The sequence below is a fragment of the Cibotium barometz genome, chromosome 21 (assembly GCF_041138505.1).
Source record: "Cibotium barometz isolate CiBa-2024 chromosome 21, ASM4113850v1, whole genome shotgun sequence".
Taxonomy (NCBI): domain Eukaryota; kingdom Viridiplantae; phylum Streptophyta; class Polypodiopsida; order Cyatheales; family Cibotiaceae; genus Cibotium; species Cibotium barometz.
This window is the reverse complement of record NC_141066.1, coordinates 53277653-53290339: the sequence shown is the minus strand read 5'-3', so window position 1 is coordinate 53290339 and position 12687 is coordinate 53277653.

The following is a 12687-nucleotide window of genomic DNA, read 5'->3' as shown; positions in this document are numbered from 1 at the left end:
TCACATTACATCACATCTCTTTACATCACATCACATCTCATCCACATCCATATCACATTCAGATCCACATCTCTTTACATTACACCACATCTCATCCACATCTACATCACATTCACATCCACATCCCTTTACATCACATCACATTCTCTCACATACACATCCACATCCATTTACTTCTTCCCGTCTCACCATTTCACATATCCTCTCATCTCATTCTCATCTCATCATTCACATCCACATCCATTCTTATGACATCACATCCTATCATATCCCATTTACATCTTATCACATCCCATTTACATGTGATCACATCCATTCACATCCTATTGCATCCCATTTACATTTGATCCCATTTACATCTTATCACATCCCATTTACATCTGATCCCATTTACATCTTATCACATCCCATTTACATCTGATCACATCCATTCACATCCTATCGCATCCCATTTACATCCTATCGCATCCCATTTACATCTGATCACATCCATCCCATTCATCCTATCACATCCCATTTACATTTGATCACATCCATCCCATCCTATCGCATCCCATTTACATCTGATCACATCCATTCACATCCTATCGCATCCCATTCACATCCTATCCCATTCCATTTACATCTAATCACATCCATTCACATCTTATCGAATCCCATTTAAATCCATTCACATCCTATCGCATCCCATTTACATCCTATTTACATCCATTCACATCCTATCGCATCCCATTTACATCCTATCGCATCCCATTTACATCTGATCACATCCATCCCATCCTATCGCATCCCATTTACATCTGATCCCATCCTATCGCATCCCATTTACATCTGATCACATCCATCCCGTCCTATCGCATCCCATTTACATCTGATCACATCTATTCACATCCTATCGCATCCCATTTACATCTGATCACATCCATTCACATCCTATCGCATCCCATTCAAATCTTATCACATTCATTTACATCCTATCTCCATTTAGTAGCTTTTTTTTTGCTTCGATACTGGTAATGGGACTTTTTCTAAATTTCTGCCAATTGCTTGGCCTAGATAAAGGTTCTTTTTCTCGACGACTATTTTCATATTCATTCTCAATTTCTCAATTGAATTATATTCAATATTCCTCTTTTGAATAAAAGAATTCATGGCATTTACAAAAAGCAATTCTACCCATATTTCCACTTTTGATAAATACTCATAAATTGAATTATACTAAAAATTTCTCTTTTTCCCATTTAATTTCTTGGATCTCAAATATCATGAAAATTCCTCTTTTTACATTTAATTGCTTGAGTTCTAAATGTCATCGGAATTCCTCTTTTATTACCAAATATTTTTCATAAAATAAATTCATCTAAAATAAAATATCCATTACTTCAATATGCTAGGAATTTCACTTTTCCCATCTAAATGATTGAATTCCAAATGTCATAGGAATTCCTCTTTTATCATTTAAAAATTTATCATACATAAAATACATTTATCTTTTATCTTTGAATTTAAATAAAATATCCAGTAATTCCAATATGCTGGAATTTCTCTTTTCCCATTTAAATGATAAAATTCCATATGTCATAGGAATTTCTCTTTTATCATTGAAATATTTCTCATGCATAAAATAAATTTATCTAAAATTCATCTTTGAATTGAAATAAAATATCCATGAATTCCAATATGCTAGGAATTTCACTTTTCTCATTTACATGATTGAATTCCAAATGTCATAGGAACTCCTCTTTTATCAATCAAATATAATTACCATAATTTCTCTTTTCTTAATTATTTAATTACACATAAACCTTAAAAATTAGTTTTCCATTGAATGTGATGAAAATCATTCTTTTTGCTTAGGATATTCAATCTTAGAATTTGGTAGGAAGTCCTCTTTTTATGTTATGCATAAGAATGAAGTATGTATCAATTTGTTAAAAATTTTACCCTAGCTTCGCTGCTATTACTAGCAAATTTCAATATTTTTGAAAAGAATAGGACATAGTAATGTAATTATGATAGTATAACTATCTTTTAGCCTTAAATCTAATTTATGGATTTATCTCATAATATTACCATAATTTTCAAACATATTAGTATAAAAAATCATTTTCTTAATCTCTAGCTTCACAAGCCTAGAGTTTGATTAGTGAATTAAGAATTTCTCCATGAGAAGCCTCAATTGAATAGAGAGTTGGTCATAGGAATGACCATTCTTTGGGGGAGAGAGAGATAAACATAAAAGCATTCTAATTTAAGCATAAATGTAAACTTTTCTTAATTATTCATTCTTTGGGGGAGAGAGAGATAAACATAAAAGCATTCTAATTTAAGCATAAATGTAAAATTTTCTTAATTATTCATTACTACACTTAAGAAAAGCTTGATTTGCATTATAAACAGTTAATTAAGAAATTTCTCAAGCTTAAGAGGGGTTGAGAAGTGAAAACATTGAGAATAGTATAGAAAAAACCATAAAATCACACTTTACCTCTTGTTTTTTCTTGCTTCTCTATCATAGAAGAAGCCCCCAACCAATCAATTGGTTTGTGTGTTGAAAGGAAAGCTCCAAGGATGGTTGAAGAGAGAGAGAGGCTCCACTCTCTCCAAAAGTAGAGGATTTTTAAGGGATAATAAAAAATATCATTATTTTAGTATAATACTCGCATGGTATAGTTCACAGATTTTTTTACAAAGGACTAAGGATCTATTTATAGGTGAGGGAGGCCTCTAACCAAGTCCAACTAGGTTCTAGAATTTTCCAGGTTCAGTTTGACTGAATTTGGACAAGATTTGGACCTAGTTTGGCTCCCTTTTGATTTGGTTTGATCTAGGAGAGAGGAGAGATAAAAATATCACAACTTTTTTTGAGTTAAAAACTCCACCACCTGTGAAAAAGGTGCCTCCTTGAAGTCCCCCCTGCTCCTTACCAAGGTGTCAAAAATGTATCATTATACCCAAAATATCTCATTTTTTAAAGTAATATCTCATAGTTTTTTACTAATAAACCTTGTACTCTGTCAACTCTTCATCTTATGTGGGAATTTACTCATTTTGGGGTATTTTCCTTTATTCATTGGATTTATTTGCTCCCCACACTTGGATTGGTCCTATTGGCCCATAGGAACCCTAATTGGACCATAATCCAAAAATTTCTCAAAATCTAGACCCTTAGGTTAAGGTCCTTTATACATATTTTCAATTAATTCTAATTGCACATTGGAAAGTTCGTTTTGAATTTCTGTTTCACGGGAAACCATTTTAGACACTAGGAGGACTTTTATATCAAAAAATATCTCAATTTTGGATTATCTCTCTCTGGACATTTTCTCTCTCCATGCCAAAACAGGATCTTTCTTTTATTTTAGAGAGGGGCATAGTTATATGATCAGAAGGGGAGGTTCTTACACCTGTACACCTCAAAAGTTGGAGGGAGGAATCTTACATCTTACCCCACTTAAAAAACGCGAGATGTCCTCATCTCGCAACTGGAGGACAACTCTTTCTCTTAAGATCCAACTGATTCTGGGGTTCCTTATAGTCTGGTCAACCCAAAAGAATCCTAGGATAAAGATCCCTTATATAAAACTCATTATCAGATAACAATTCATTCAGAACATATCATTTATATCCTTAACACAATAATGGTCCATTAGACCGAAAATTCCATCTGAACATTCCTTCACGGGAATTTCAGTTATGCAAGTTTTCAATTTCTCATCCCTTAATTAAATCCACTGGGTCAAAGGCTAACAATAGCAATCTGTAGCACAATCCACTAATCTCGTAGTGATTTGTTGAAGTCATTATCGCCATTCCAGTTGTTAACATCATTACTGGGATTCGTCCCATTCATCCTCATTGTGGTTTTGCTCAACTTATCGCCTTTCAACCAAAATTCAAGAATCATCATTTTTCAATCAGAATCCAAATCAACTCATCAATTCTCGACCAAAATTCTAAAATCATATCAACCAGCATTCGAACTCATCATCTAGATAGCATTTTTGCTTATAATTTCAAGGTCTTAGATTTACTCGTATATACTACCAGTAAAGAGCTGTAGTTATACCCTCGGTATATATGGGTAGTTACGGTCCTTGGAATTATAAGGTAAATATCATCATGTCTAGGCCTCAAGTAAGTCAGGGATTCCACATAATTATAGTACTTTCATCTAAAGACCCAACTACCTAGTTATGAATCTTTTACAACCTTTTACTGCTACTTCATAAATTTTTGACATTTCTGGCTTCTCGGTCAATCCACTTTAGCCAATTCGCTTTGATATACTAGCTGAAAGATCCCTGCCCCCTCCGTGCAATGAATTCGGGGGTGCAGCAGCAGAAGTAGCACTTCTTGCGCGGGGCAGGGTCCCTCACTCAGGGCCTCACCCATGGATATCCGGATAAGAGACTAATCCCTTGGTCCTCCAAAACCGAACCCGAAAACATTTCCCTTGCCCGGAAAGCACAGGCGATTCCTCGAGGATATATTTACTCTAACGTAGTCTCAAGAGCCTTAGCTAACTGAACTGACCCGACCAAACCCGTAAGTCTTATGGTCAGATCAAGGAAAAGACTTGCACTTTATCAGTTGTTGCAACTTTATCAGTTAGGTCCACGACCTCATTCACAAGATGGTCAAAATGCTTCCCCAGCATTCTTGACATAAAACAGTCATTTAAAAACAGGTCATAAATAGAGTTTTCTATAACGAACTCTCGTCTTTCCACATTGTTCCACATTAATCCACATTTCGTAATACAAGTCCAATCAGATGTATTCCCATCGTTCTTCATCCATTCTCATCCAATCACATCATTTTCCATCTCCTCACATCTTTCCACATTTATACTCATCACATCTCATCCACTCGCATCTACCCATATCCACATCTCATCACATCACATTCATTCACATCTCATCCACTCATATCTACCCCGATCCACATCACATCACATCCATTTCCCCTCACATCTCATTCATTCACATCTATCCCGATTCACATCCCATCACATCTCATCCATTCACATCACATCTCATTCATCCACATCTATCTCGATTCACATCACATCACATCACATTCATCCACATCACATATAATCCATTCACATCTATCTCAATTTAAATCACATCTATCTCAATTTAAATCACATCCATTTCACATCACATCTCATTCATTCACATCCCGATTCACATCACATCAGATCTCATCCATTCACTTCCCATATCATTCATTCACATCCCGATTCACATGACATCACATCTCATCCATTCACATCACATATCATTCATTCACATCCCGATTCACATGACATCACATCTCATCCATTCACTTCACATATCATTCATTCACATCTCGATTCACATGACATTACATCTCATCCATTCACATCCCATATCATTCATTCACATCTCGATTCACATGACATCACATCTCCGCCATTCACATCACATATCATTCATTCACATCTCACAGCCATTCACATCACATATCATTCATTCACATCCCGATTCACATGACATCACATCTCATCCATCACATCTCATCCATTCACATCACATATCATTCATTCAGATCCCGATTCACATGACATCACATCTCATCCATTCACATCCTATATCATTCATTCACACCTCGATTCACATGACATCACATCTCATCCATTCACATCACATATCATCCATTCACATCTATCCCAATTTGCATCATATCACATCACATCCATTCCACATCACATCTCACCCATTCATACTTATCCGACTCACATCACATCCACATTCATCACATTCATTATATCCCCATCCCATCACATACATTCTATCCACATTATATCTCATATCTCATTCATACACATCCCATCTCATTCATCCACATCCATCCAATCATTCACATGCACGACTATCAACATCTATCCATACATTCACATCTATCACTTCACATCCACATGTATTTACATTACATCACATCTCTTTACATCACATCACGTCTCATCCACATCCATATCACATTCAGATCCACATCTCTTTACATTACACCACATCTCATCCACATCTACATCACATTCACATCCACATCCCTTTACATCACATTACATTCTCTCACATACACATCCACATCCATTTACTTCCCATCTCACCCTTTCACATATCCTCTCATCTCATTCTCATCTCATCATTCACATCCACATCTATTTTCATTACATCACATCCTATCACATCCCACTTATCACATCCATTCACATCCTATCGCATCCTATTTACATCTTATCACATCCATTCACATCCTATCCCCATTTAGTAGCTTTTTCTACTTCGATACTGATAATGGGACTTTTTGTAAATTTTTACCAATTACTTGGCCTAGATAAAGGTTCTTTTTCTTGATGACTATTTCCATATTCATTCTCAATTTCTCAATTGAATTATATTCAATATTCCTCTTTTGAATAAAAGAATTCATGGCATTTACAAAAAATAATTCTACCCATATTTCCACTTTTGATAAATAATCATTGAATTATACTAAAAATTTCTCTTTTTTCCATTTAAAATCTTGGATCTCAAATATCATGGGAATTCCTCTTTTTACATTTAATTGCTTGAGTTCTAAATGTCATGGGAATTCCTCTTTTATCATCAAATATTTCTCATAAAATAAATTCATCTAAAATAAAATATCCATTACTTCAATATGCTAGGAATTTCACTTTTCCCATCTAAATGATAGAATTCCAAATGTCATAGGAATTCCTCTTTTATCATTTAAATATTTCTCATACATAAAATACATTTATCTAAAATTCAAGTTTGAATTGAAATAAAATATCCAGTAATTCCAATATGCTAGGAATTTCACTTTTCTCATTTAAATGATTGAATTCCAAATGTCATAGGAATTCCTCTTTTATCATTTAAATATTTCTCATGCATAAAATAAATTTATCTAAAATTCAAGTTTGAATTGAACTAAAATATCCATTAATTCTAATATGCTAGGAATTTCACTTTTCTTATTTAAATGATTGAATTCCAAATGTCGTAGGAATTCCTCTTTTATCAATTAAATATAATTACAATATTTTTTTCTTTTCTTAATTATTTAATTACACATAAACCTTAAAAATTAGTTTTCCATTGAATGTGATGAAAATCATTCTTTTTGCCTAGGATATTCAATCCTAGAATTTTGTAGGAAGTTCTCTTTTTATGTTATGCATAAGAATTAAACATGTATCAATTTCTTAAAAAATTTACCCTAGCTCCACTGCTATTACTGGCAAATTTTAATATTTTTGAAAAGAATAAGACATAGTAATGTTATTGTGATAGTATAACTATCTTTTAGCCTTAAATCCAATTTATGGATTTATCTCATAATATTACCATAATTTTCAAGCATATAAGTATAAAAAAGCATTTTCTTAACCTCTAGCTTCACAAGCCTAGAGTTTGATTAGTGAATTAAGAATTTCTCCATGAGAAGCCTCAATTGAATAGAGAATTGGTCATAGGAATGACCATTCTTTGGGGGAGAGAGAGATAAACATAAAAGCATTCTAATTTAAGCATAAATGTAAACTTTTCTTAATTATTCATTACCACACTTAAGAAAAGCTTGATTTGCATTATAAACAGTTAGTTAAGAAATTTCTCAAGCTTGAGAGGGGTTGAGAAGTGAAAACATTGAGAATAGTATAGAAAAAACCATAAAATCACACTTTAGCTCTTGTTTTTGCTTCTTCTCTATCATAGAAGAAGCCCCCAACTAATCAAGTGGTTTGTGTGTTGAAAGGAAAGCTCCAAGAATGGTTGAAGAGAGAGAGAGGCTCCACTCTCTCTAAAAGTAGAGGATTTTTAAGGGATAATAAAAAATATCATTATTTTAGTATAATACTGGCATGGTATAGTTCACAGATTTTTTTACAAAGGACTAAGGATCTATTTATAGGTGAGGGAGGCCTCTAACCAAGTCCAACTAGGTTCTAGAATTTTCTAGGTTCAGTTTGGCTGAATTTGGACAAGATTTGGACCTAGTTTGGCTCCCTTTTGATTTGGTTTGATCTAGGAGAGAGGAGAGATAAAAATATCACAATTTTTTTACGTTAAAAACTCCACCACATGTGTGAAATAGGCACCTCCTTGAATTCCCCCCTTCTCCTTACCAAGGTGTCAAAAATGTATCATTATACCCAAAATATCTCATTTTTTTAGTAATATCTCATAGTTTTTTACTAATAAACCTTGTACTCAGTCAACTCTTCATCTTATGTGGGCAGTTTATGTATTTCATGAATATTGATGATTCAATCCATTATGGGTTAATGATCCAATTAGGGATCATTCTAATCATTCTCTTAATGATAAGCTTTATCTTTTTAGATAATTGAGATTTATCAGTCATAGCAGCGGAGCTATGGCAAAATTTTTATAAAAATTACACATAAAATATTTTCATTAAAAGCATGAAAAGAGGACTTCCTACCATATTCTAGGAATTATCATCCTAGATTAATTAAAAGAATTTTATTGTAATCATGGAGGTGTGGAGGTATGCATGTAGATGTAGATGTATAGATATGGATGTGAATGGAGATATGGATGTATGCATGTAGATGTAGATGTATAGATGGGGATGTGAATGAAGATAGGGATGTATGCATGTAGATGTAGATGTATAGATGTGGATGTGAATGGAGATGTGGATGTATGCATGTAGATATAGATGTATAGATGTGGATGGGAATGGAGATGTGGATGTATGCATGTAGATGTAGATGTATAGAAGTGGATGTGAATGGAGATGTGGATGTATGCATGTAGATGTAAATGTATAGATGTGGATGTGAATGGAGATGTGGATGTATGCATGTAGATATAGATGTATAGAAGTGGATGTGAATGGAGATGTGGATGTATGCATGTAGATGTAGATGTGGATGTGAATGGAGATGTGGATGTATGCATGTAGATGTAGATGTATAGATGTGGATGTGAATGGAGATGTGGATGTATGCATGTAGATGTAGATGTATAGAAGTGGATGTGAATGGAGATGTGGATGTATGCATGTAGATGTAGATGTATAGATGTGGATGTGAATGGAGGTGTGGATGTATGCATGTAGATGTAGATGTATAGATGTGGATGTGAATGTGAAGGTGGATGTATGCATGTAGATGTAGATGTATAAATGTGGATGTGAATGTGGAGGTGGATGTATGCATGTAGATGTATATGTATGGATGTGAATGTGAATGTGGATGTGGATGTTTGCATGGAGATGTGGATGTATGCATGTAGATGTAGATGTATGAATGTGGATGTGAATGTATGCATGTAGATGTGAATGTACGCATATAGATGTGGATGTATGGATGTGAATGTGCATGTAGATGTGGATGTATGGATGAGGATACATGAATGTGCATGTAGATGTGGATGTGAAAATAGATGCATGGATGTAGATGTTGATGTATGGATGTGAATGTGGATGTGGATGTGGATATATGTATGGATGTGAATATATGATATGTGATGTAAAGGAATCTGAAATGATGAGATGGAAAATGATGTGATGGGATGAGTACACATATAAATGGAATGTGGAATAAGTAATGTGGATTGATGAGGGATAATGTGGAAAAATGAGAGTTAATATAGAAACTGTATTTGTAAACTGTTTGTAAATGCTGTTTGTAAATGGCTGTTTTATGTCAAGAATGCTAGGGAAGCATTTTGACCGTCTTGTGATTAAGGTCGTGGAGACCTAACTGATAAAGTTGCAACTGCTGACGGAGAGTCAATGGAGAACGTCTCGCGTAGCAAAGTCGGCCGAGGTCTTGACCAGCCTCGGTTCGATTAAAATGGTGAGCTTCCAGTACGGTGGATGAGGGACCAGGAAGCGGCCTATGAGTGAAGCGCTAGGTCACCTGCGAAGGATCCTAGAGGGTGCTAGCCATATGGTGCTCGGGCTCTAGGTCGCCTAGGATACCCACGCATGCGTCGAGGAAGATATTGGAACAAGGAGTAAGAGTTGTTTTATGAAACCGGGCATGGATCTGGTTGATTGACCTTGCTGGTCTTCAATGGATGAGTCCATGGCTCTTTATATGGATCTGTTGGTTGATCTTGCTGATCTTCAACGAGAGTCCATCTTGATTTTTATAAGTGATGATTTGCCGAGTATTATGGGCTAGGAACTATTGAAAAGGCCCCTGAGTGGACAGGTGGTGAGCGTTCTAGTTGCCAATGATGCCATAGATACTCTGATGAAGGAATGATGGAAAATTTAAGAATCAACCGGATAAATTAGAAGATTGTGATCAGTGGTACTATGGTTTCATTAAAGGATTGTTTTAAAGTTAGCTGATGCTAAGAAAAAGGCAATTTCATATTGGGTGTATAAGTGGTGTGGCTAGTTTTATGTTTGCATGAACTTCCGGCTAGCCAAATTCCAAATTGGATCCCATCACTACAGTGGTTGGGCGGTTGGCTAACCCATGGGATCGGATGGGGTTAGGCTGGACTAATGGATCCGTAAATCGAGACTCAATTTTTGTTATTACGATAGATAAAGTAAATCTCGGATAGTAATTGTTCTATGGATAGGAATCAACGGCTATGCCTCTTGATGGGGAAAAAAGCGTTGATCCCAATGATCCAAGTGCAAGTTTCTTCCTTGATCTGACCGAGTATCTTTATAGGTGCAGTCGGATCAGTTTGATCACTAATGGTCTTGACTACGTTAGAGTAAAAAGTTATCTTGGAGGAATCGCCCGTGCTTTCCGGATAAGGGAAGTTTTTCTGGGTTCGGTTTTGGAAAAACCGACGGATTAGTCTTTTGTCTGGATATCCGTGGGTGGACGAGGCCCCGAATGTGGGATCCCTGTCCCGTGCGAGAAGTGCTACTTCCGCGGCTAGTACCCCGAATCTGTTGCTCGGTGGGAACAGGGATCTTACAAAAACTCCCGCCAAATCTAAAACTAAGTTTGAGACCCTTCGAATTGATCTGTGGTGGATCAAGGTTATAGAATTCGAGGAATTCTGGAATGAGATTCAAAATTTTGATCAAGAAGTTTTGGGGATACTGATTCAAGAAATACTCCTTGTATTTCAAAAGAAAATCAAACTGAAAACTTGCATAGAAACCCTGTTTTCTTAAAGGACATTCTTATGCCAGAATGTTGGAGGGAGCATTTGGTATATGTTTTTCTAAGGGAAGCTCAGTTTGCAACAGCTGGTGGGGAGTGTTGAAAGGATGGCTTGCACGACAAAGCCTGCCCAGGTCTTGACCAGCCTCTGTATGGTTGAAAAATGTGCGCTTTCGATGCGATGGGTGAGGGCTGACGAAGCGGTCCCTGAGTGAAGTGCCAGGACACCTAAGGAGGATCTTGGAGGGTTCTGACCAGGAGATGCACGGGCTCGCGGTGCCTATGACACCCCATGCGTATGTCGTGGAAGATATGTATGATGGACGAAATGATTATTGTAATCTGTTTTACTGGATCTTGTTTTGCTGACCAGTTGGTCTCAACAACGGAGAGTCCAGAGTGATACTATTTTTTAAGAAACAAGGGATTGGATAGAATTTTTGAGTTATGAAATTTGTAACGAATAATGTTTATCAATGGATTAACGAATAACGAATAACTGTTTATTTTTTGGATATTTTCTTTTATTCATTGGATTTATCTCCTCCCCACACTTGGATTGGTCCTATTGGCCCATAGGAACCTTAATTGGGCCATAATCCAAAAATTTCTAAAAATCTAGACCCTTAAGCTAAGTTCCCTTATACATATTTTCAATTAAGTCCAATTGCACATTGGAAAGTTCTTTTTGAATTTATGTTTTAAAGGAAACCATTTTAGACACTAGGAGGATTTTTATATCCAAGAATATCTCAATTTTGGATTACCTCTCTCTAGACATTTTCTCTCTCCATGCCAAAACAAGGTAAAACAGGATCCTTCTTTTATTTCACAAAGGGGAATAATTATAAGATCAGAAGGGGAGGTTCTTACACCTGTACACCTCAAAAGGTGGAGGGAGGAATCCTACATCCTACCCCATTTAAAAAACGCGAGATGTCCTCATCTCGCAGCCAGCTGGAGGATAACTCTTTCTCTTAAGATCCAACTAATTCTGGGTTTCCTTATAATCTAGTCAACCCAACAGAATCCTAGAATAAAGATCCTTTATATAGAACTCATTATCAGACATATCATTTATATCCTTAACACAATAATGGTCCATTAGACCGAAAATTTCATCTGAACATTCCTCCACCACGAGAATTTTTCAGTTATGCAGGTTTTCAATTTGTCATCCCTTAATTAGATCCACTGGATCAAAGATTAACAGCAGCAATCTGTCAGCACAATTCACTAATCTCATAGTGATTTGTTGAAGTCATTATCGCCATTCCAGTTTTATTAACATCATTATTGGGATTCGTCCCATTCATCCCTCATTGTGGTTTTGTTCAGCTTATCTCCTTTCAACCAAAATTCAAAAATCATCATCTTTTAATCAAATTCTAAATCAACTCATCAATTCTCCACCAGAATTCTAAAATCATATCAACCAGCATATTCGAATTCATCATCTTGATAGCATTTTTTCTTATAATTTCAAGGTCTTAAATTTACTTGTATATACTGCCAATAATTTCAAGGTCTTAGAT